This window comes from Mauremys mutica, chromosome 2, assembly GCF_020497125.1.
Source record: "Mauremys mutica isolate MM-2020 ecotype Southern chromosome 2, ASM2049712v1, whole genome shotgun sequence".
Lineage (NCBI taxonomy): Eukaryota > Metazoa > Chordata > Testudines > Geoemydidae > Mauremys > Mauremys mutica.
In genome coordinates, this window is record NC_059073.1 from 231,870,231 (window position 1) to 231,892,388 (window position 22,158).

General features: G+C 44.8%; 1 long non-coding RNA gene across 1 annotated transcript; it reads left to right on the forward strand.

Moving 5' to 3' along the window:
• Positions 1–634: 634 nt before the first annotated feature.
• Positions 635–7,951, forward strand: LOC123365245. The gene is made up of 3 exons (XR_006577492.1): positions 635–834; positions 3,684–3,711; positions 6,482–7,951. It is a non-coding gene; the product is annotated as an uncharacterized LOC123365245 (long non-coding RNA).
• The last annotated feature ends 14,207 nt before the right edge of the window (positions 7,952–22,158 follow it).

Here is a 22,158-nt window from a genome sequence, read left to right on the forward strand (position 1 = left end):
TTGTAAGAAGTTCAAGCAATTGCACCAATTTGCTAAAGAAATCTAACACTTGACAGAAGAGATGGCAATGCTGTATCTTGGTAACCAATCATAATGCAATTGAGGTGCCAGGCATCCAGTATGAACACATGTTCTCTATGTGTTTTCTGAGAGGGTGGTGGCGGATCACACCAGCAGTCTGCTGCATCACCTGCTCTTTCTACTACAACCTAATGAATATTTGGGTGAGCCAGAAACCTTTTGAAAAATGGCAGGTGGGAGGTGGCTACAAATATTGACTCTAGAGCATTGAAAACAAAGAAAGTTTAACTCTAAACTAGTATCCCTGAAAACTAGCCAAAGATTTGGAGGGCCGATAAACCTCTCTCTTGCTTGTATTTTTCTGTCTGTTATTCCATTTTAGGATGCAGTGTAGCTGTAGCTGGGTCAGTCCCAAGGTATTAGAGAGACAAAGTGGGTGAGGTAATACCTTTGATTGGACCAACTTCTGTTGGGGAGAGAGACAGAGCTCTGTGTGGCTCGAAAGCTTGTCTCTCTCCCCAACAGAAGTTGAGCCAATAAAAGATATTACCTCACCCACCTTGTCTCTCTCATATTCCCTTTTAGTTCTGTCAGTCTGACACAAAACCTCACACATGTCCACATCAGTGTGTTTTTTCCTGTTGCTGCTGTTTTATTATTCAGCTGTAGAAAATTCTGCCAGATAACTTGTTTGCAAAGTTAATTCATCGATGAAGACAAGCAAAACCTATATGCCACTTTACAGCACTAGCCTCCAGAAAGAAGCACTATATTTGTGAAGCACTGGAGTGCTGGGGATGTACTTTTCACAAGGTACTTGAATAGTATCTGTTTTGTCAAAAGCCAAGGTTTGGCTAATGAAAGAGAACTCTGTGTAGACTGAGCGCTTTGTAATAAGAGAGGAGTACAATTTGTTACAGTTATGTGGTTACTTGACTATAATCTCTCTCTGAGGTTTATTAAATCATATAAAATTTCAATTTGCACTGTAATATTCTATAAAAGATGGAGCACACAAAAGTAATAAGTATGACAACATTTCTTTCATTTATGAATTGTATTGTTGATTGTGTTAAAGCTGCCATTTCCAGCAGCAAGATTATTTATGTTAGAATAGTAATTTTCTATCTCCCAATTTAATTTTGTAAAAGTTAATTACAAATTAGAATAAAATGAATGTGGTTATAAATGCCAGTAAAATGCTGATATAGTGCTGCATGTAGTTGGGGATGGGGAAGCACATGTATGTATAAATCACTGTTTGTTGTGACTATACTTCTGTTGAAACTCAATGACTGACATTATCCCCATATTGTGCATTCCAAGGTGATTGTCCCATCACAGACAGTGAAAGTCACTTGCTGTGAGCCTTGTTCTTCATAACACCACTCAAGATGTACTTTAGGGGCTTGATCTAAAGTCTTTCCGCTGGCTCCACTGGACTTTTACTGACAGCTGAGTCAGTAAAATGAAACCAAGGGCACCCTGTTATGCCCTGCCTTATGGGATTAAAGGCCTACCCATATTTTAGATCTCCATAATATATTTCTTCTCCTTTCATATATGCCTTGATGAGCTGTGATATGCTGATACTTGAAGTACTATTGGCATCTGCATTGGTCCCCACTGAAACGAGTGGGGCTGTTCATGCCTCACAGCCATTGTGTAATACTCTCTGCAAACTCATTGGCTGCAAGAGTTATACTCAGGTCGTGGTCTGAAAGAGGCCAAATACCTTCCCCTATCCTGAAAGTCCATCTTGGGATGCCCACCCAGGCAGGGCAGGCTGCAGCCGCTACTGGAAGCAGAATTGTGGCCAGAGCCAGTTTTTGGCTTAGTAGATCCAGGATACACCTTGTTTTCCCCACAAACTCTATTTGCATAGGGCAATACACAGTCCCGTGGACAGGCTCAGCTCTCAATGCTGCCACCACCTGCCCACAGCAGCAACGTATCTAGGGCTTTTGGCACCTATGAGATTTGTCCTTTATAGCAGACGCATATTATTTTTTTGACAGATCTGGTTTTCAGTCTCTTCCTTCTCTGAATAACTTGGCCATTGCACCAATTGCTGTGTCTCTGTTTCATGCAAGTTTGAAATACAACATCCCTACCACGTGGAAGGCTGTGGCTGCTCTTTAGAACTAGTATGGTTTGGAGCATGATCCCACAAGCACTTAGAACGGTGCTAAACAAGTGGCAGTTCAGGAAAGGAATTAGAGATGGAAGCAGGTCTGTGAAGTAGATTCTAATAAGTCCATGATGGTAGATTTTAAAACGGGCAAATCTGAACGGGATTCTGAAATTAACAGATTGTGGCTGGAGGTCTTGGTGGTTGCATTGTTTTGTGCTTGCGAGAGAGTTTGTGGCAGCATTCTAGCATACATGGCACAGGCTGGAGCCTGAAGGGCTGGCCCTGGAGGAGATCCTAGAAAAGCAGTTGCAAGTGAAACCATGAGGAGATGAAGGCATGAGGGAGGATTTCAACAGCAATTCGCAGTAGCTATATGGTCACACTGTAATAATGAGTAATAGCCGAGGGCTAAAGAAAGGGGTTATGGAGAGGAGCAGAACTCTGCCTCCTCTGCTAAAAGAATAAGGATAGCTCCCCGCTTCTCTCCATGGCTTGGCTAAGCAGCTCCCTTCCATTGTTGACTGATGCGGTGAGAACTGTTCCTCTTGTTTCATTCTGCTTAAGCACTGGTAATAGGGCACTTTGTTTGGAGGAAAATATAGCATTTGTGCCAGTGTAATGAGGCACAGAAACAAACATCTCCAAAGGGTTCATAGCCCAGAAAAACACTGGGAAAGTCCAACATAATACAAGACAGGCCTATTGGAAGTAGGGAGTAAAGCAGAAGTGAGCAAAAACAAAATTGCAGCCTACTGCATTTAGTCTGACACATAACCTCTTTATTTTTCTCATAGTCTTAGGCTCAAATTCTGCCCATAGATGGGCACATGTAGCTCCCACAGCTGTTCTGTGAGACATTCAACCCCTGTAGTACTTTTTAAGTGAGAAGGCCACGGTGAATTAGCTCAGGATTCATCACCTAGCTTCCAAATGGCTTCGCATTACATTAGCAATATCTATTCCACACAGATGATCCCTTTTTGTGCAACGTGAATATAGTATTCACTGTTTTGGAGGAGATTTTGGATTGTTATCATGATTGGCTTGTGAGGTGAAAGACTTTGATATTTAGCTTTTAATAGAGCAAAAGTGACTCTAAATTTGTTAATATTCTTTAGGTTATATAGGACAAATTACAGATAAGTGAATCAGTAATGAAATTTGTAATGAGAATTTCTCAAGTATGAAATGTTGGCGCAAATTAATTGCAGGATTTTACAGCTCTTATAGTTTATATCATAAATGCAAAAATGACTAGGGATTTTTAATTACAGTAGGAACACACTAAATTTTTATGGAGTGCCATTTTGTTAAAGAGGTACTTTGAACATTAAGAGCAAATGCCACCAGTAACAGTGAGCCCAGGTAGCTTGTGCAGCATCAAATAAATATGCTATTGCTATGAAATTGTTCCTTAGATACTGTAACTGACATGGTGACTAATGAGACGGGCTTATTTTCCCAGCTTCAGTTTACATTGTCTTTGCTATCTGTCTTTCTTTTTCTTAATCGCGGTGGACCTGAAAAGGACCAGGACAAGCTGCTTGGAAATACAGGTAGAACTTTTCTACTTAACCTTCAAAAATAGACTTTGAAAAGTAAAATGTTGGTGTCTTCTGCCGAAATGCATAATTTTGTAGGGGGGCAGGAGAGTACGGCTGGATGCTGCTGCTTATTAAATATTTGATGTGTAGAAAAAAATCTAATGCAGTGGAAATGCAAAGAAATCTCATTACGTGGGTGGAATGCATTGCATACTAAGATACAGATGACTCAGACTCTAAAACCAACAGACAGATTTACACAGAAAGTGTGTCTGTAGCAACTTCCTGCTGTCCCTGCCTATTAAAATACAAAATCTATGTATTCACTGTCACTCTGCTTATCTAGTATCAGAGGGGTAGCCATGTTAGTCTGGTTCTGTAGAAGCAGCAAAGAATCCTGTGGCACCTTATAGACTAACAGACGTTTTGCAGCATGAGCTTTCGTGGGTGAATACCCACTTCTTCGGATGCAAGCAGTGGCTTGCATCCGAAGAAGTGGGTATTCACCCACGAAAGCTCATGCTGCAAAACGTCTTAGTCTATAAGGTGCCACAGGATTCTTTGCTGCTTCTGCTTATCTAGACATTCCTCAGAGTCAAGAACATGTTTAAAAATTTCACCACATGCTTTGTCATCCCTCCTTGATGACACTAGGGGTGAGATTCCCAAGGGGGACTTAGGTGCTGCAACCCCTAACTTCTGGGTGCCTGCTGCCTAGGAGAATTCACAATCCTGAGGTACCTGTCCAGGCTCCCTATACAATGTGTGGGGAGAGTTAGGGGCCTAAGAATGGGCTTCACAGAAATCGATATGCTGAGGGGGGAGCTGACTAAACTAGCTGGTAGGAAATGCTGAGGAGAAGGGTGGGTCGTAAGCCCCACCTCCCAGAGGGAGAAAGGCATCTCCCTTCCCTTCGGATTTACAGACATGAATCCTTTCCTGGAGTCAGGCGCATAAACCAGGTCAGCCTTTTTCCAAGAAGAACTGAGGAGGCGGGGAAGCTTCTGCCCTTATAACTTTTAGCACAGTGGTCAGGGCGCTCATCTTGGAGTGGGGAGACACCCCCTTCTGCCTGATGCAGAGCAGAGACTTGAACTTGTGTCTCCTGCATCCAAGGAGAGGGCCGTAGGCACTGGGCTTTGGACAGCAAGAAGAGCACGTTTATAACTAGCCTGCAGTGATGTTTTCCAACATAACTGAGCAGAGCCGGTGTAGAAATCTACAACAGTAGCATGCTGTATAAACAGTGTGGGAGGCAGTGTGGCCTAGTGGCCAGGACCCTAAATTGGGACTCCAGATACCTGGGTTCAATTCTTAGATCTCCATTGGTTTGCTGGCTGATCTTGGGGTTTCTCCTCCTTTATAAAGTGGAATATAAAAGCGAGGTATTACTGTGGTTGTGTCATTAGGAAAACGAAGTCCAGAAGGCGGCCAATTTTCATATTCAGCCTCTAAATGAACACTGTACTCATTCGGTTCCCACAGCTTTTTTGAATACAGGTTAATAAATAAATATAATGTAATAAATAATATAACAGACCAAGATTTGGGTCTGAGTTTCATGATCATCTGGATCTCTTCTGGAGTGAGCGCCAGACACGTGGAACAGTCACCAAGTTTTACTAGGCAGATAGATATGGGGTTCTCAAACTGGGGGTCGGGACCCCTCAAAGGGTTGCAAGGTTATTACATGGGGAGGTCACAAGCTGTCACCCTCCACTACAAACCCCGCATTGCCTCCAGCATTTATAATGGTATTAAATATATTAAAAAGTGTTTTTAGTGAATAAGGGGGGGGTTGCATTCAGAGGCTTGCTGTGTGAAAGGGGTCACCAGTACAAAAGTCTGAGAACCCCTGAGATAGATGATAGGATGTTTCCTAGCATATCTGGAATGATGTGGGACCAGATTATATCCCTCCATGGAGAATCAGATCCAGGCCTACATCAGGTGCAGGCAATGTCATAAGGTTTCCCCATGCAGCATTTCCTGTAAATTCAACTTCCATGGGGAAGAAATTAGGGTCTGGCTCACAAATTCTGTGGATCCGCAAGATCCAGGTGGACACCCTGTGTTTCTGAAGATGCCCTGACCTAGCCTCCTGGTAGTGCTGCTTAATCTAGAGTTGCCACAGGGATGTTATTTAAGACTGAAAGAGAGGCGAAGTGGTGCGTGTTGATTGCATATGGGAAGATAGGTGGTCTGCACCATCATGAGTGTCTCATGAAACACCTCTCCTCTGAACTTATCTTTTTAACATGTGACCCACATTATTAAAAAGGCCTAACTACAACAGGGTTATGTTAACCGGGTTGATTAATCAGAAATAAGCACCATAATACTGCTAAGCCAAAAAAAAAAAAGTCTTGAGGTTTACATTTGTATTCCTCTTTGTGTGACAAGTATATCACAGTGGCCTGTTTCTAAGGAGGCTGCTCTATCTTATATGAACGAATGAAAAAAAAATAAGGAGTCTTGGCAAATTACATTAAAATAGCAAGAAGAGCTGGCTGCTCAAATGCACCCTTTAATTATATCTAAATAAATGGCATAAACAAACAAACAAACCAACCTTTTTTGGAAAAAATTTAACTTGCTGATGGGATATGGAGCTTTTCACTTGTAGGTCAGCTCCAACTCAGGTCAGTAGCGAACAAAAGTTATAAACTATTTTGTAAGCAGGGTCTGAATAAGCTTTCCCCTGACACCTAGTGATAAACTGCATGGGGGGAAATACTTAAGGATCAGGCTGTATTTGCATAAATACACTTTCTGTGCCTAGGAATCCAGCAGAGGCGCGTTGCCAACGTGATCAATTTTGACTGGTGTTGGGTTACAAATCACTTCCTGCTGCGCGCTGACCCAACCCGCTACTCCTGAGCCTCAACAAAGAAAGCCAACCTCGCGCGCTGCCATCAAGAAGCCTACTCCCATTGCCAGGCCAGCAGAACAGGCTGCTGCAATCGAGAAGGTATCTGCTGCCTCGGGGAACATCACCCAGGTCCTCACCAGCAGGAGGCCTGTCTCATCCTCGCATATTGCCAAGAAGATCTCCATGCTGAGATGAGTCAGTGTTGCCTCACCACCTGTCCAGCATGTCCCCATCTCCAGAAGGCGCAGCGCCCCACCGTCCATAGCTGCGTGAGATCCTGTCACTGGAAGGGCCAGCACCACACCTCGGACCACCCTGTGGACTCCAACAGCCGGAGGAGCCAGAGCCACACCTCAGACCGCCTGCGAACTCCAGCCACCAGAGGAACCAGCCCCTCCATCACACCAAAGCACCAGGCCTTCATTGCCAGACGGACCAGCACAATCCTGTAGTCCATCTTGTGGGACACTGCCTACTGGAGATCTCACAGTCCAGCAGCAACCGCCCAGGCAGCAGCCACTCATAGAGGGACCGGCGGTGTCCCAGCAACCCCTGAGCCGGACTGCGTCTCTCTGACCACCAGCAACGCTACCATCCCACCAGAGATTCCACCCCAGCACCCAACCAAAGGAAATCCTGACCCACGAGACAGAAGGCAGGCTGACCATGCAGCAGGCTCAAAGCCTGCACCAGACGAGGACCAGTGGCTGATGGTGAGGGCTGCCATGCCGTGGCAGACCACCTGGACAGAGGAGCTACAAGCAGCAGCTTCCTTTGATGACTTTGATGAGAACTGTCTGCGGAAATTGCTTCCAGGAGGAGTTCGAACCGGGAGAACGCCCCGCCTACCCTCAGAACGCCTGCTTTGAACCACAAGGGGAACCAGAAGTAGAAATGCCAGCCACCGCTACGATCCAGCATCGGCTTCCAGGGTCCAAAAACTGTACCAGGAAAACCACTCCAAGGCCATGAGGGAGATCCTAGATGGGCCCTCGTCCTACTGCACGATCCCGTCTGAGCATCTCTACAGCTACTTCAATGACGTATTCAACCGCATAGCCCAGAACGATGCGCAGAGCCCAGAGTGCCTCTGCCCCCTGCCCCGTGTCATCGATGCAGGTGTCCTGGAGGCTGACTTTACACCCAAGGAAGTGATGGCCAGACTCTCAAAAACAAAAAACCACAGCTCCTGGGAAAGACGGCATCCCCTACAGCCTCCTGAAAAAGTAAGACCCTGGCTGCCTGGTCCTTGCCACACTCTTCAACCAGTGCAAGCGGTTCTGCCAGACTCCCAGCTCCTGGAAGAAGGCCATGATGGTGCTGGTGTACAAGAAGGGCGAGTGGGACTACCCCAGCAACTGGAGGCCCATCTCCCTCTGCTCCACGATGTACAAGCTGTATGCCATCTACCTGGTGTTGAGGATCACGGACGCCATCTTAATAAAATAACATCATCTTAATAAAATATTGAATGCAGGGTAATAAAATGTTGTTATCCTTATTTTCTGAGTAATGGGCAGCAGAATTTTAAATCATATTTGAGGCCTTCATTAATTCAGCCAGAGGTTATGGGTCTAGTACAGGAGTGGATGAGGTTCTGTGGCATGCAATGTGCAGGAGGTGAGACTAGGTGATCACTATGGGCCCTTCTGGCCTTACTGTTTATGAGTCTAACTGTGCTTAGCACGTCCTGATTGAGGGGGGTCACCCTCAGCTGAACGGCACTCTCTAAGCAAGGGAATGCCAAATCCTACTGAAAATAGAGAGAAGATGGAGACAGGTATTCCTTCCTGGTGGTGTGGGCTCTGTCTAAGAGTTCTAGGCACCATTTTGATCCTCCTTATCTCCACTGTTTAAAGACAGAGATGATTAGACTCAATGGAGAGTCTTTGTTTTGTTAAGTGATCGCTAGACCTGGAATCACTGATAACCAGGTCTAGCTGCTGAGCCTTAGACCGGATTTGGGACAGCGTGGCAGTGAAGGAGACCACACTAGCAGTGAGGTTCCCCACTACCTGCTGAAATCACTGAGAGCTGGGTTAAATGGTGGAACCTCAGAACGTAGCATCACAGAGAGTGGCAGATGGCACAGAGAAGCAGCAGCAGCACCAGAGTGCACAAGAGTGGCAGACTGAATGATGTTTTCTCAAATTAATGTTTGGTTTCCCTTTCCCTTCTAACAAAAGTTCTCTTATACACAGACTCAGTGCTTGTGAATGAGGAAGCATGGCCTCTTCAGAGGCGCTCAGGGGTGGGGTTAAGTTTTCCCAGATTACTGGTATGGGGTTTGAGCTGGTTCTGTGTTGTACTGTTAAGAGGAACCCCTAGATATTGAAGGTATCTTGTTGCTGCCGACCTCACCTGGCAGAGGGATTACAATTTAACAGCTGATCATTGCCCGGTCAGAAATGAGTTGCTGCTCTAACAATTTCCTAGTACGTAAAAATCCTACCACCACATTTGGTGACAATGGCCTACATTTTCAAATGTAATGGGTGATGTTGAGTGCCCAACATGATTCATCTAAAATGTGCATTGAGAACCAACCCTCCGAAAATCAGGCCCTCTTAAGGTGTCTCAAGTTGCGTGCCCTAAATCACTAGTCACTTTTGAAAATCTTGGCCAATCTCAGCAGAGAACCAAGGACTAAGTAGCCACTCCAGGTCAGGCATATTGACAGGGCTGGTACTTGTACTGCTACTGCCTTGCTGAACTGTTTGATGGAGAACTCCCCCAATACAGCTGCTGGCACCTTTCCCAGGCACCAATGAATTGTTTTTTATAAAGTTTCATAGCCATAAAGATGCTCCACAGACTTGCACACAATTTCTCTGCCACTTAAATAAAGTTTTGCACAACTTGTTTAACCAAGTTTATCTTTCTTTTGCGAGATAAAAGGTGAGATATATCTTTAAATAGTGTAAATAATACGAGAGAGCACACTTCACATAAAAAGAAAGGAAATGCAGTCAAACCCTTATTACCACATTGAACGGGGCATATTGAATCAATTCAGATGAACTTGGGTTCAAATAATTAATGGGAGTTTTAGTCCAGTGAATGTGTCAGAAGACATGAGCTTGTTTTGAGTAAATGAAGCTTTTCAATAATCAAGGTTTGCTTGTACATATAAACAAAATAATGTATGTACAGAGTCTTTATAAAAAGCTGAAAAGCAGGATTGCTGGTTTTAAAGGCTGCTCAGAGACTCAGTGTTTCAAGAATAGCCTTCAAGCAGTCAGAAGCCAAAGAATAAATTGTCAACAGTGCAGAAACTTCTGGACGTTTTTATTCATCTATTTGATTGTTTAGATAAGATAAGTGAAATTTTTATGAGCACTCATCGTGCACTTAACTTTTCATATTTTGATATTAACAATAGTTTTCTCACCATCTTTTTTTAATGAACTTTAATTGCTTGATTTCATTGTGTACTATGACAACTACAAGTTCAGTTCTGCTCTGTAAAAATGGCATTGTGGGGGCTCCACGTTTATTGGCTCTCAATGACTGCCACAGCAAGTGTGCGTAGTTTTCAAATACTTATTTACGAGACATCTGCTGGAAGTTCTGAGAGGTAATTGAAAAGAAGTAGGATTTTCCAAAGAACATGGATGCCCAGCCACTGCTATGATATCAACTCATTGCTGTGCATAACAGGCAATCCAGGGTTAGCAGTGACCATGGGATTTCCATTATTTAGGTTGACAGAGCCCTAATACATCATAGTAAGAAGGAAGGTAAAAAAAACCCCATGCTCTGTGCACTTGCCAGCCAACAAATGGAGTTACGGTCATTGCAGCCTACCAGGAGACTACACTCTCTTGGAGAAAGGAAGGTTGTTATGATGGTAAGAGCAGCTGGCATGTGGTGATGAACTGTACCAAGGGAAGGAAATCATTGGTTCCCAGCATGATAGAGGGGGCTTTAATTGTCCGTGTTCTGATGCCTAGGGGAGCACTGCCAGCAAAGCTAGAATAAAGGGAAAGGTTGCTGACATTAAAACAATGCACTGCAAATGAAACCTCTACAGAAACAGTTAAATGGCTGCTTTGCCAAGGCCACAGAGTGAAATGTTACTGCGCCATGGGGCGGATTAAAATATGCATTTTTCTCCTAATTGAGCACAGCAGACTCAGCTGGAGGCCCTGTCATGAGAAGAAGAATAATTTGTCACAGCAAGAAATGTATAACTTGACAGAGCATCCATTAGGCAGTACAGTTGAAAAATAAAGTAAAAGTGGTGCAGGTTTTCTTCAAGTTCCACACGGTTCTTTCTAGGATACCATAGGCTATAAATAAATAAATGTTGGGAATGGTGGTTTGCAGGAGGCCATGCAGATCATCTTATGATCAGTATAACCTGTTTACTGACCTACAAATATTTCTGTACGGACCAAATCTTCCCGGATCCGTCAGACCCAAAATGCAGCATAACCTCCTGTGTGTATACTGCAGAAGTGAGCGAGTGGGAAGCAGAGATGCTGCTTGGAAGCATTCCACTGAACTCCACAGCAGTTCTCCTCACTGTCTGTAGAGAGGGGCATTTACGGGCAAGCCAGAGGAAGGCTGTGTGACAGAGGAAAAGACGCTAGTTTGTTCCTGACAAAGAAAAGGTTAACCTCAGCTTCTCCCCTTTCACAGATGTTCAGGACTGGAGGGCAGTGGGGAGAATGCCGATGAGAAGTCAAGGCTCCACACATTGAGTCATAGGACTGGGCTGAACCCCAGGCTAGAGGAGTTTTCTATTACCTGTGTTTCCTCAATTTGTTTTGATTTCTGGTTAGAAGTACTAGCCCTTAAGGAATAACCCTTGCTGACTGCATCTGGCTATTTTATTTCTGCCGAGTCATTCCACCAGGTACACTCTGGTCTGTTAGTTCGCTATCTGTGTGGATCCATTAGCTACTAGCCGCATGTGCTATGGTCCATGACTGATCCTATATATCATAGGCTATAGCAGTGGGCTGTAGCCAGCTGGCTTACGTCTGCCTCCAGGGTTTGGAGATGGAAAGGATTCTGTCCTGCTCTCCCCTTGCAAGCTTTTCATTGATCCTCACACCGAACTGTGTGACTTAAGTATGACACAAAAGACCAGAATCTTACCTGTGGCAATGAACCTGCAGCCACTTAGTGAGCCGCCTTATCGAAACCGGAAGGACTGTTCGTGTGATTAGGCCCCATATAAGCAAGTTAGCATGTGTGGATATGTGACAACTCAAAACAAGTAACTTTTATTCAGGAGCATACTTTTTATCTTCTTGAAAGGGAAAAGCACTGGCTGACAGAGCAATTCATCATGCATCTGACACACGTACAAGTAGTAACCTGCAGGTGCAGAACCACACAAAATATGTTTCCCCAGATGGAGGCTTCAGTGAATAAGTCATCTCTGGGGCACAATGCTTTAGAAAGTTTTTGTAGCCTATAAACTAAAATGACTGGCTGCAACTGGAAGACACAGACATGAAATCGTTGTAAGACTTGGTTTGGAAGAATGGCTGTTGGGCAGCCATTTCAGGTAACTTTTCATTATAGCAGGAGAGGCAGCTGGTTTAAAACATCAGCATTAAAGCATGGCTGGGAGATGGAACTGGCTAGCTTAGAGGACTGATAAAGGGCTGCAAAGAATTTCACCGCCTAATCACTGCTGTGAATGTGGTCTGATCAATGGCGACCAAAGAGCCTTATCATGAGGCTTCTCCTCAGTAGCCTCTAATGCAGGGATTAGACTCATAGGCCATGGCTACACTTGCAAATTTGCAGCGCTGCAGCAGGGTGTGAAAACACACCCTCTCCAGCGCTGCAAATTGCGGCGCTGCAAAGCGCCAGTGTGGTCAAAGCCCCAGCGCTGGGAGCGCGGCTCCCAGCGCTGTACGTTATTCCCCACAGGGAGGTGGAGTACGGACAGCGCTGGGAGAGCTTTCTCCCAGCGCTGGCGCTTTGACTACACTTAGCGCTTCAAAGCGCTGCCGCGGTAGTGCTTTGAACTGCAAGTGTAGCCTCAGCCATAGACTTTAAGGTCAGAAGGGACCAATATGATCTTCTAGTCTGACCTTCTGCACAACGCATGCCACAAAATCTCACCTACCCACTCCTGTAACAAACCCCTAACCTATGTCTGAGCTATTGAAGTCCTTAACTTGTAATTTAATTACTTCAAGGTGCAGAGAATCCTCCAGCAAGTGACCCGTGCCCCACACTGCAGAGGAAGGCAAAAAATCCCCAGGGCCTCTGCCAATCTGCCCTGGAGGAAAATTCCTTCCCGACCCCAAATATGGAGATCAGCTAAACCCTGAGCATGTGGGCAAGACTCACCAGCCAGACACTCAGGAAAGAATTCTCTGTAGTAACTCAGATCCCACAAAGTGGGTATTCACCCATGAAAGCTTATGTTCCAATACTTCTGTTAGTCTATAAGGTGCCACAGGACTCTTTGTCGCTTTTTCAGATCCCACCCTATCTATTGTCCTATCACAGGCCATTGGGCATATTTACCACACCATGACCCCCTTTTGATAACAAAAATTACTACATGACCCCAGGAGGGGGACCAAAGTCTGAGTCCTGCCACCCCAGGTTGGGGTGGGGAGGGTAAAGCCCGAGCCACCACCCCAGGCAGTGGGGTCCAAAGCCGAGGGCTGAAGCCCTCAGGCTTCCGCTTCGGCCCCAGGCAGTGGGGCTTGGGCTTCGGCCCTGGGCCCCAGCAAGTCGAACGCTGGCCTTGGGATCATGACCCACTCTGGAGTCCTGACCCACACTTTGAGAACCGCTGTGCTAATGTGAAACAGGTTAGTAATCTCAGTCCAATTACTAAAGGAGAGAGGACCCCCTTGATGGACCAAGGCCTACACAAAGCTATTAGCATTATGTTTACTACAGTAGCACCTAAGCCATGACCCAGGCCCCCATTGTGCTAGGAGTTGTAGAGACACAGGACAAAAATGCATCTGACGAAGTGGGTATTCACCCACGAAAGCTCATGCTCCAATACTTCTGTTAGTCTATAAGGTGCCCCAGGACTTTCTGTTGCTTTTTACAGGACAAAAAGATAGTCTGACTCAAAGAGCTTACAGAGAATAACTACCACTCCCCGCTAGAGGTGATTTCTTCCACCCACTCTCAAAGCACAATGGTGGGGCACTGAGCCAGCAAGGTCACACTGCCAACCTGCCACTAATACTGTATTTATTCTGTTGAGACCAGTTCAATCTCTGTGGCTTTCAACCTTCCACAAGAACCAGATTCATTTAAAAATTGGGCTAATTATTTTTAAAGCCTTGAGCTCTCTCACCTGAATTTGGCCTGCTAATCTGGCTCTGTCCACACTGCTTCCAGCAGTCCGAAACTTCGCACAGCTTTCAAAGAGCTGCCTCCGAAGCACAAAGAACGAAACACAAAAACCTGCCACACAAATGGTTCTTTCCTCCCTCCCAAAATTCTAAAGCATTCTAAATCAACAAATGAAGGCCTTATGAGGTAGTTTTAAGTGCTGATGCTTCACTTCAGCACCCTTGTGCCACCCGGCAGCCCCACCCCTAGATGGGCACAAAAAGCTAGCAAGCAATGAATAGAACCATTGCAGAGCTGTGAATCCTGTCCTCCCAGCGATGCGTAGCACATTTGTATTTAGCCAGGGTGGTTTGTGAGCTATCTGCAATCCTGGTGCATAAAACCCATTTTAGATCAGTGCAGGTAGGAGTCAGGGGTCGGCGGGTATTTCAAAATGAATTTCCATTTTCCGTCATTTCATAGTATGAACCAAAACTCACTAGAGAGATTATTTCGTTGGCAGCTGTGCTCCCCCTCGTGATCAGCATCCCTGTGCCAACTGCAGCAATTGCTTACATGGAAAACTCATATCAAGAAAATATTTGATGCATTTTCAGTTTATTGTAATGTGAATTAGCAGCTGGAAACACCTTCACCACATGACCAACCAGCTTTCTGTGGACCACGGGCAAGTGCTACACACAAAAGCAGAGATCCATGTTGCCAAGTATCTGACCGATTGGCATCTTGTCTTAGCGGGCAGAGGGGTTTGAGTTGTAACATCAGTATGACTATACTAGCTCTGTAGGAGCCCAGCTTCAACTCAGTGATGTCTTGGAAAGTGCAAACTTAATTTCTGGCATTTCCTGAATGTGAGTGTTTCACTTTGCAAATGCCCTGATGTTTTAACATTGTTTCGTGTGTGTAATACATGCATCCACTCCATACAATTATAGGAGTGAAATCCTGACCCTATTGAGTTTTTGCCATTAACTTTACTGGAATCAGGATTTCACCATAGATGGTTATTGTGTAGAAAACATGCCCTCGGTTACTAAGCCCCAACGGCTTCTCACTGGAAGACAGACAGATGGTGAGACCTCTCATCCACTCCATTTACACAAGCACAGGGCTATGACTTCAGGTGGAGAATGAGCAATAGAAGAAGCTAATTTTGGAAAACTTCAAATCCTGCTTTCATATGAATGTCCGCCCCAGGAATCAAAAGAGAGAAGAGAATACAGCTTTCTTAGTAGTACTGCCTCTAGAAACCATTATTTTGACCAGAGGGCCTTAAAGAGCTTTTTAAGAAAGCAGATCACGGAACCATGTGAAGTAGTAAGATCACAAGATCCACGTGGTTTGTCCCATGGTGACAAAAGGAGCACATACAGGAAGCAGATCTGTTGAGTAATAAGATGGCATAGTCATGTTCCAGCCATATGTTAAAGATATTTAAGTGACTGTTGGAGACCGGCAGTATAGAAGATGATCTAAATCCTTCCAGTCTGAGGAGAAACACGGAAAGATTGCTCAACTCCCAGCGCTTTCCATCTGTTCTTTATTTTTTTTTGCCGTGTTAAGCAGTTTTGTTGTTTAAGACCTGTTTGCTCTTATCTCTCCCTGTGTTTGTGTTTAAAATGGGTAGCTCCTAACTCTTTGTGCTACATTTAAATCACACAAAGGAAAGAAGTTGTCCTACTTAGAATAACACAAAAGGATTTTGTAATAGAAGTATTTGAAGAGAGATATGTCAAATTAAGTACTGGCCATTGTTAAGCACTTTTCCTCTGGTTTAATTTAGGTACTGAAGAGAGTCTAAATTTAGTATGTGCGCAGTGAGTATTTACCTTCACACAGCACATCAGGTCAACATTTGAAAGAAAGGTTTGCTGTGAGAAAGTGGCCTGAAGTGCTCCTAGCAAAATCAAGAAAGAGTTTTGGTTTTGTAGATTGGAAGAGGTTTTTCAGCAGCAAATAACACAGAACCAGGGTCGGCTCCAGCTTTTTTGCCGCCCCAAGCGGCACTTCAGCGGCTGCTCTACCACTCCGCTTCATTCTTCAGCGGCAAGTCGGCGGCTGGTCCTTCCCTCCGAAAGGGACTGCGGGACCCACCACCGAATTGCCGCTGAAGACCCAGACGTGCTGCCCCTTCCCATTGGCCACCCCAAGCACCTGCTTCCTGTGCTGGTGCCTGGGGCCGGCCCTGCACAGAACCTTGCACCTCCAGGTCATGGGGCTCTTTGTGACTTAAGTTAATAGTGACTGAAAGGCATTCTCTGGTGGTGGTTTGGTGGCCTGTTTGAACTGCGTTGATGGCACTTGTCCCATTCCTGTTGAACCAGTGCCTACACAGCTAAAAACCATTGCTACTTGACAGAGGGAGAGAAGGAAATAACACAGGTCTACTCAGTAGATCACTCATTAGGATTGATGTCAATTTTTGAGGCACTCAGGCTCAGATCCTCAAAGGTATTGAGGTGCCTATCCATCATTTAGGCACCACTGCTGCTTTCAAAACTGCAGCTCAGCTATCACCCTAGGACCTGTGGACAGAGCAACACAGGCTGGGACTGCCCGACATCACAGCTGGGCGCAGGTCTGTGCAGGTTTTTGGGGCGCAGCAGTGGCAAGGCAGGGATCCAGTGAACAGGGGCCCCAATGAAAGGCACGAACTGAGCCTGGCTTGGAAACCCACAAATACTTATCTGGTGGAATAGAGACTGGAGAGGAGATGGCACCCCCAGCACTAAGCACCCTGTCTCCCAAATGGTCTGCCCCAGGGGCCCACATAAAAACTGCTATTGCTCACTTTTGAACTGTAACTGTTTAAGCCTCTGTATTGAGGGTATCTGCAACCTTTCCCGTTCCCTGCCAGCCCTAGAAACCTTTGCCATAGCTGAGTGTCTGAGTGGTTATTGGACCCACCTACAAGGCCTCGCTGCTGAAGCCTCCAGAACACTGTACCCTGAGCACACTACTGGCTCACTGAGGGCTTGGGATGCAGAATAACCCTAACAATTATATACCACTGTGCTCAATCTGTGAGAAATGGGAGGATTGTAGTGAGAGTGAAAGGAAGAGCTGCACACTGAGAAAAGTCAGGGTCAGATTCTCGTCTCCATCAACTTTACATGAAGCAGTGTTGGGGTAGAGAGACAGGGAGACAACCAGCTCCTCGATTCTCTGCTCAGCCCCAGTGCAGGTTAGAACAACTTGGTGCTGTTGTAGACTGTGCCAGCTGGCAAAGGTCCCCAAGCAACCCTGCACCAGCCGAGGATAGTCAGAGAGCATCAGTCCAGGCACTCCTCCCTATCCTTCCTGGCCCTGATACATTCCCTGCTCTTGGGGCTCTAGTCTGTGGCAGTTGAACCAAAGACATCATCCACCAACTGAAGATGGCCAGAGTGCAGGCACGCCTCCTCCTCAGTCCTTGGTGAACCCAGTAACAGTAATAATAATACCGCATCGCTTTTATCTAGTGCTTTTTCATCCAAAGATCTCAAAGCATTTTACAAAGGAGGTTAGTATGATGCCCATCTTACAGATGAGGAAACTGAGGCAAAGGGAAGGACCTGACTTTCTAAAAGTCAGCCAGCAAAGCAATGACAGAGCCAGGAACTAAACCCAGGTATCCTGAGCCCCAGTCCAGTGCCCTGTCCACTATGGACCCAATCTACTACCTCCTCTAGGGTATTCCACAGTCAGATCACAACTGGGTGGGCCTTCCTGGGGGAAGAGAGAGGGGAATGTTTGGGTAGGACCGTGAGCAAAGTGTGAGGTTAAGTAGGGGAAACAATTGGAGTGGGTTCTGGTGGGTTATGCATCTGTAGAACCCAGACTTCCAAGATAAACTGCAGGGATTGGCTTGTTGCCTTGACAGATAGTTTTTGTGTGACCCACATGAAGCAAAGCTTGACCTCCCACCCCATCACCACAATTCCCCAGGCCTATGTAATCCTTAGCTTTGCTGCAGAGAATGCCAACAAAGGTGCAAGCTAATAATAGATTTGTGTGTGTATATATGATATGGAGAACATACATGGGATGGAGACCATCAACTTATATAAGCCACCAAACAGCTTTCCCCCTGTACTAACATTTAAATCACATAGATTTGGGCCATATTCAAGTGGCAGAAGGTTCCATATCCCTTTTTGTATCCCATAAGCCATTATTTTCCCTTCCTGCCTCCCCCCAACCCAGCCATTTATTTTTACATTCAGCTGTTGAGCTTGCATTGTAGTTTTTCAAGAAACTATAGCACTGTGCACCTGCAACGATGAGGGTAGAATCTGCACTCAGAATCAGTTGGTCCTTTAACCAGTGTGGAAAGAATGCAAATGTACATTCTCTTATTGATAAAGGAAAGGGAAGGTTTTATGGCTTGTAGTAACTTGTCCAAGATAATCAATAGTGATTTATATGTTTCTTATTTAATGTTCTTTAATCCTTTGGATAAAATTCAATAGAGACATGGACATAGTGGGGTATAATCTCATTTTCACGTGGCAAGATAAAAATGGGCTTCTTTATAGGTTGATGAAGCTTAAAATAATTGAGCCTTTTCCTTGCTAAGCCAAGGGTAGTTAAGAGAGTGGATACATGCAATAGCCTGCCTTGTGCAGGGCAGCATGCAGTTGCTGACACAACCCTTGTAATTTATCTCTTCAATATTTCAGTGCTCAAAGTATTTAATTAGGAATATCCTAAATGACTTACCAACTCCTTGAATATCTAAAGGCACACACTGCAGTTTGAAAAAGGAGGTTGTAGGCCTGACACCGTAGAGTCTGATATCCCACTGGTTACCGAAGAAAGGAGATACACATTCCCATACGCAAAAGAGAGAATAAAGTTGGCGCTATTGTTTTGTCCATGAGGACTTTTTCAGAGCAATTTGTAAAGATTACCATTTACAATCCACACATGGATTATAGCTTCCCTCTCTTTCTACATATTGCTACACTGATGACAGCAAACTGTCGTTTGGGAAAGGTTTGTGAATGGCATGCTCTCTCACTCTTCAGCCATCCTGGGGTTTTATACTGCCACCCATTACTCTAGTGTCTGAGCACCTTCCACATAAGATCATTAGCAATAGTGAAGGCCATGGTGGACTTTTTGGAATCCCTGGCACCTGTCCCAGGCTGAGGACAATGACAATATTATGTTTTAAGTGTTACCCAAAAAAATGTTTTAAACCTATTACAGAAGTAAAACAATGAATTGTATTACCTGACCTCTCAAGCCATGATGGTGCTGGCCTGAATGGAGGTGAGGTAGGAATGATGCAATGGAAGGATGCTCTAAAGAGGGTACTTATGAGAGAGCCTCCCACTAGTTATTGTTTTTAAGGCCTGGTACTACACTACTTCATTAGGCCACCAGAGGAGTTTAGTGATTCTGAGAGTCCAGATAACTAACTGAACAGCTGGGTGGGGAAAAGCCCTTCATGGAAGTATTTTTAAGCACTGCTTTTAATTGGGAAACGTGAGATTTCATGATGAATTCTAAACCCAGGTAGACTCTGAATATGGAGAAAGGCCACTCAAGGTTCTTTTGAAATTGAGATCATGGCTGAGCTTGGCATGTGATGCCTACAAGGCCACCTGCTTTTTGCACAGTCTTAAAACCAGACTCTGTATTGGGCCTAATATTCATATCACCAACATATTACCTGTTTTGGGTTTGTTCTTCACTGAGCCAGAAAACAAACTGCAAGTCTGCATCCTGCACTTCAATTTCTTGATCCCTGCATTCCCTTAGGCCTTATCTCAGGTCATTATTGCAATGGTATGTCTAATGTATCAAACACTGAACCATAAAAGAGCAAAAAAGCAGGGAAGGAGATGGGGCCTGTGGGGGTAGCCATGAAGACAAGGGCAGTGAGAAGAGAACCAGTGTGAGGGCAGAAGCTAAGGAATTCAGAAAGAAGAGTGGGAATCCTTGGGCTGCATAGTGAGAGTGGGAGACCAGGAAGTCCAGGAGTCAAGGATGGGTGAGTTAATAATACCTACATCTTCCATAGTGCTTTCCATCTGCAACTCTCAAAACACTTTGCAAAGGAGGTAAGTAACATATCCCTGTTTTAGAGGCTGGGAAAATGAGGCACAGAGAGGCAATATGACCTGCCTGATATCACCCAGCAGGCCAGCTGCAGAGCCAAGAATAGAACCCACATGTCCGGAATCCAGAGTCCTGTCCACTGGGCCACACTGCCTATTCTTAGGATGGACCTTTCGGGCAGCAATGAGAAAAGGTAGCACTTAAGAAGGTAAGGTTTGAAGTTATATAGGAGGAGGGAGCCCATGTCCAGACTGTATTTGGCAATAATCTACGTATCATTAAATCCCTGTAAGGTATAAATTCATAATGGCACTTTATCAACTAACACTTCTTTATTTAATCAGTTGATTTAATTACAAGCTGGTTAATTGAAAAATTCATGGCACGAGTTATGATGGTCAAAAAATTCAGAAGTTCAAAGAAAACAGAGGCCGTTGCTTCACTTGAGTTGTGAGTTGAAATGCTGAGTTACAGAAGTCTGCTCTGATTCAAACCGGCACTCTGGTCTGGTCACAAAACAGAATTACAAAACAAGGAAACTTTCCCTTCACAAGGTGTGAGGTTGTCTACTGCCAGACCTGGTTAATTTGCAAATTGATTTACCTATATGTTGTGGCTACCGAAAGAGCCACGAATGCATGTGGCCCTGTGCTGTCAACTTTTTATTCTTCTACAAGAGAATTTTATACTTGTACAAGGTGCCAGACTGATAAACCTGGAGACTGTGGTCCTCCATGCACTGGGGAGACCCGGCAAAGGCAACAAGAGTGCCAGTTTCCCACTCAGTAGCTAAATTCTAGCCTAGTGGGACCATTCTGGGAGACTAGAGAGGTCAGCCAACAAGCCCATTCAGTCCGTGGTTGCTTCACTAAGCGTGCAAACAATGGTTCCAATTCCTGGCAAATGTGAGGTGGCCCACGCCCACGAAGTACTTCACTGAGATCAGTATGCCAATTAATGTGGGGCATCAAATAAAAATATGCTGCATTTGTCTGACTGTGCTTCCACATTGTGCTTGTGCAGAAGCATCTCAAGGATATGGAATGTTATAGACCAGCTCAAGTATAGCTTGTCTTGTCTCTAGTAATTGCAGCCTGCAAAGGATAAAGGGTAGGATTCTTAAAAGCCCCTAAATGACTCAGGAGTAAAAGTCCTATTGAAAATCAGATGTGTGCTCCAAAGTTACTTAGGGGCATTTGAAAACCCCACTCATAAGCCCTACTGCTGGCACACAAGCATGAATTCTTCTTACCACTAGCCAGAAAATATAAATTACCAGCATGGGTCACAATCATGGCCTGATCCTGTATTCCTTGCACACCCAGAACTCCCACTGTTAGTCACTGGGTGAAATTAGCGCACACACAGAAAGCAGGATCCAGCCCTTTCAGAGGATTAGATCATATATATCCCACTAGCCATTCCCCATGGCAGTTAGTGCTTTGTGTTTTGATCCCTTATTCCTGGATTTTACCTTGCTCATCCTAGGACAAGGATATTAAAGTTCTCATCCCACAGGCTGGATCCAGCCTATTTGATGCATGAATGTGGCTTGCATGACGTGTTTGGATTCTACGGAATCTCAGCTTTCATTTAAAAACAAAACGGTAAATTTCTAGCCTTTGTGGTTTTGAAATTAACCCATCAAGCATGACCTGAGGGAACTGATGCAATGTTGTCTTCCGGAGTCTGCAGGCAGCTCCCCTCCCCCAAAAAAGGCTCTTAGAGGTGTGATCCCCATCACACCTATTAATTTCCTTGGGATGTTAATTCTAAAGCACTGTGATGACACTTCACATATCAACACTAACTATTGCATTGCTGATGATTTGAGCAGAAGGTAGGAGTGAAGCCCACAGTGAAAGGGAAGGAAATGCAGCGGACAAAAGAGAGGGTAGATGCAATGACAAGGAAGAGGGAGAGAAAACAAAATGGGGATAGGGAAGGAAGTGAAACAAAAGGCAAAGATAACAGTGGTCATATATATAGGAGCATATATTCCCCACTGAACGATGTTGAATGCAACAAAAAGGCACCGAATAAATAATCATTATCACCAGCAGTTAATTTATTATATGTTGGTCATATTCTATCCTTGTTCTCTGTGCAAACCAACCGTTGACATTACAGGGAGTTTCACTATGTATTGAGGAGATTTGCAGTCCTAAATGTATAGCCTGGCCCATTGTCTGACACTGAAAATTGAATTTCTCACTCTCCATGAGCTTGGCAACCAACCTAGGAGG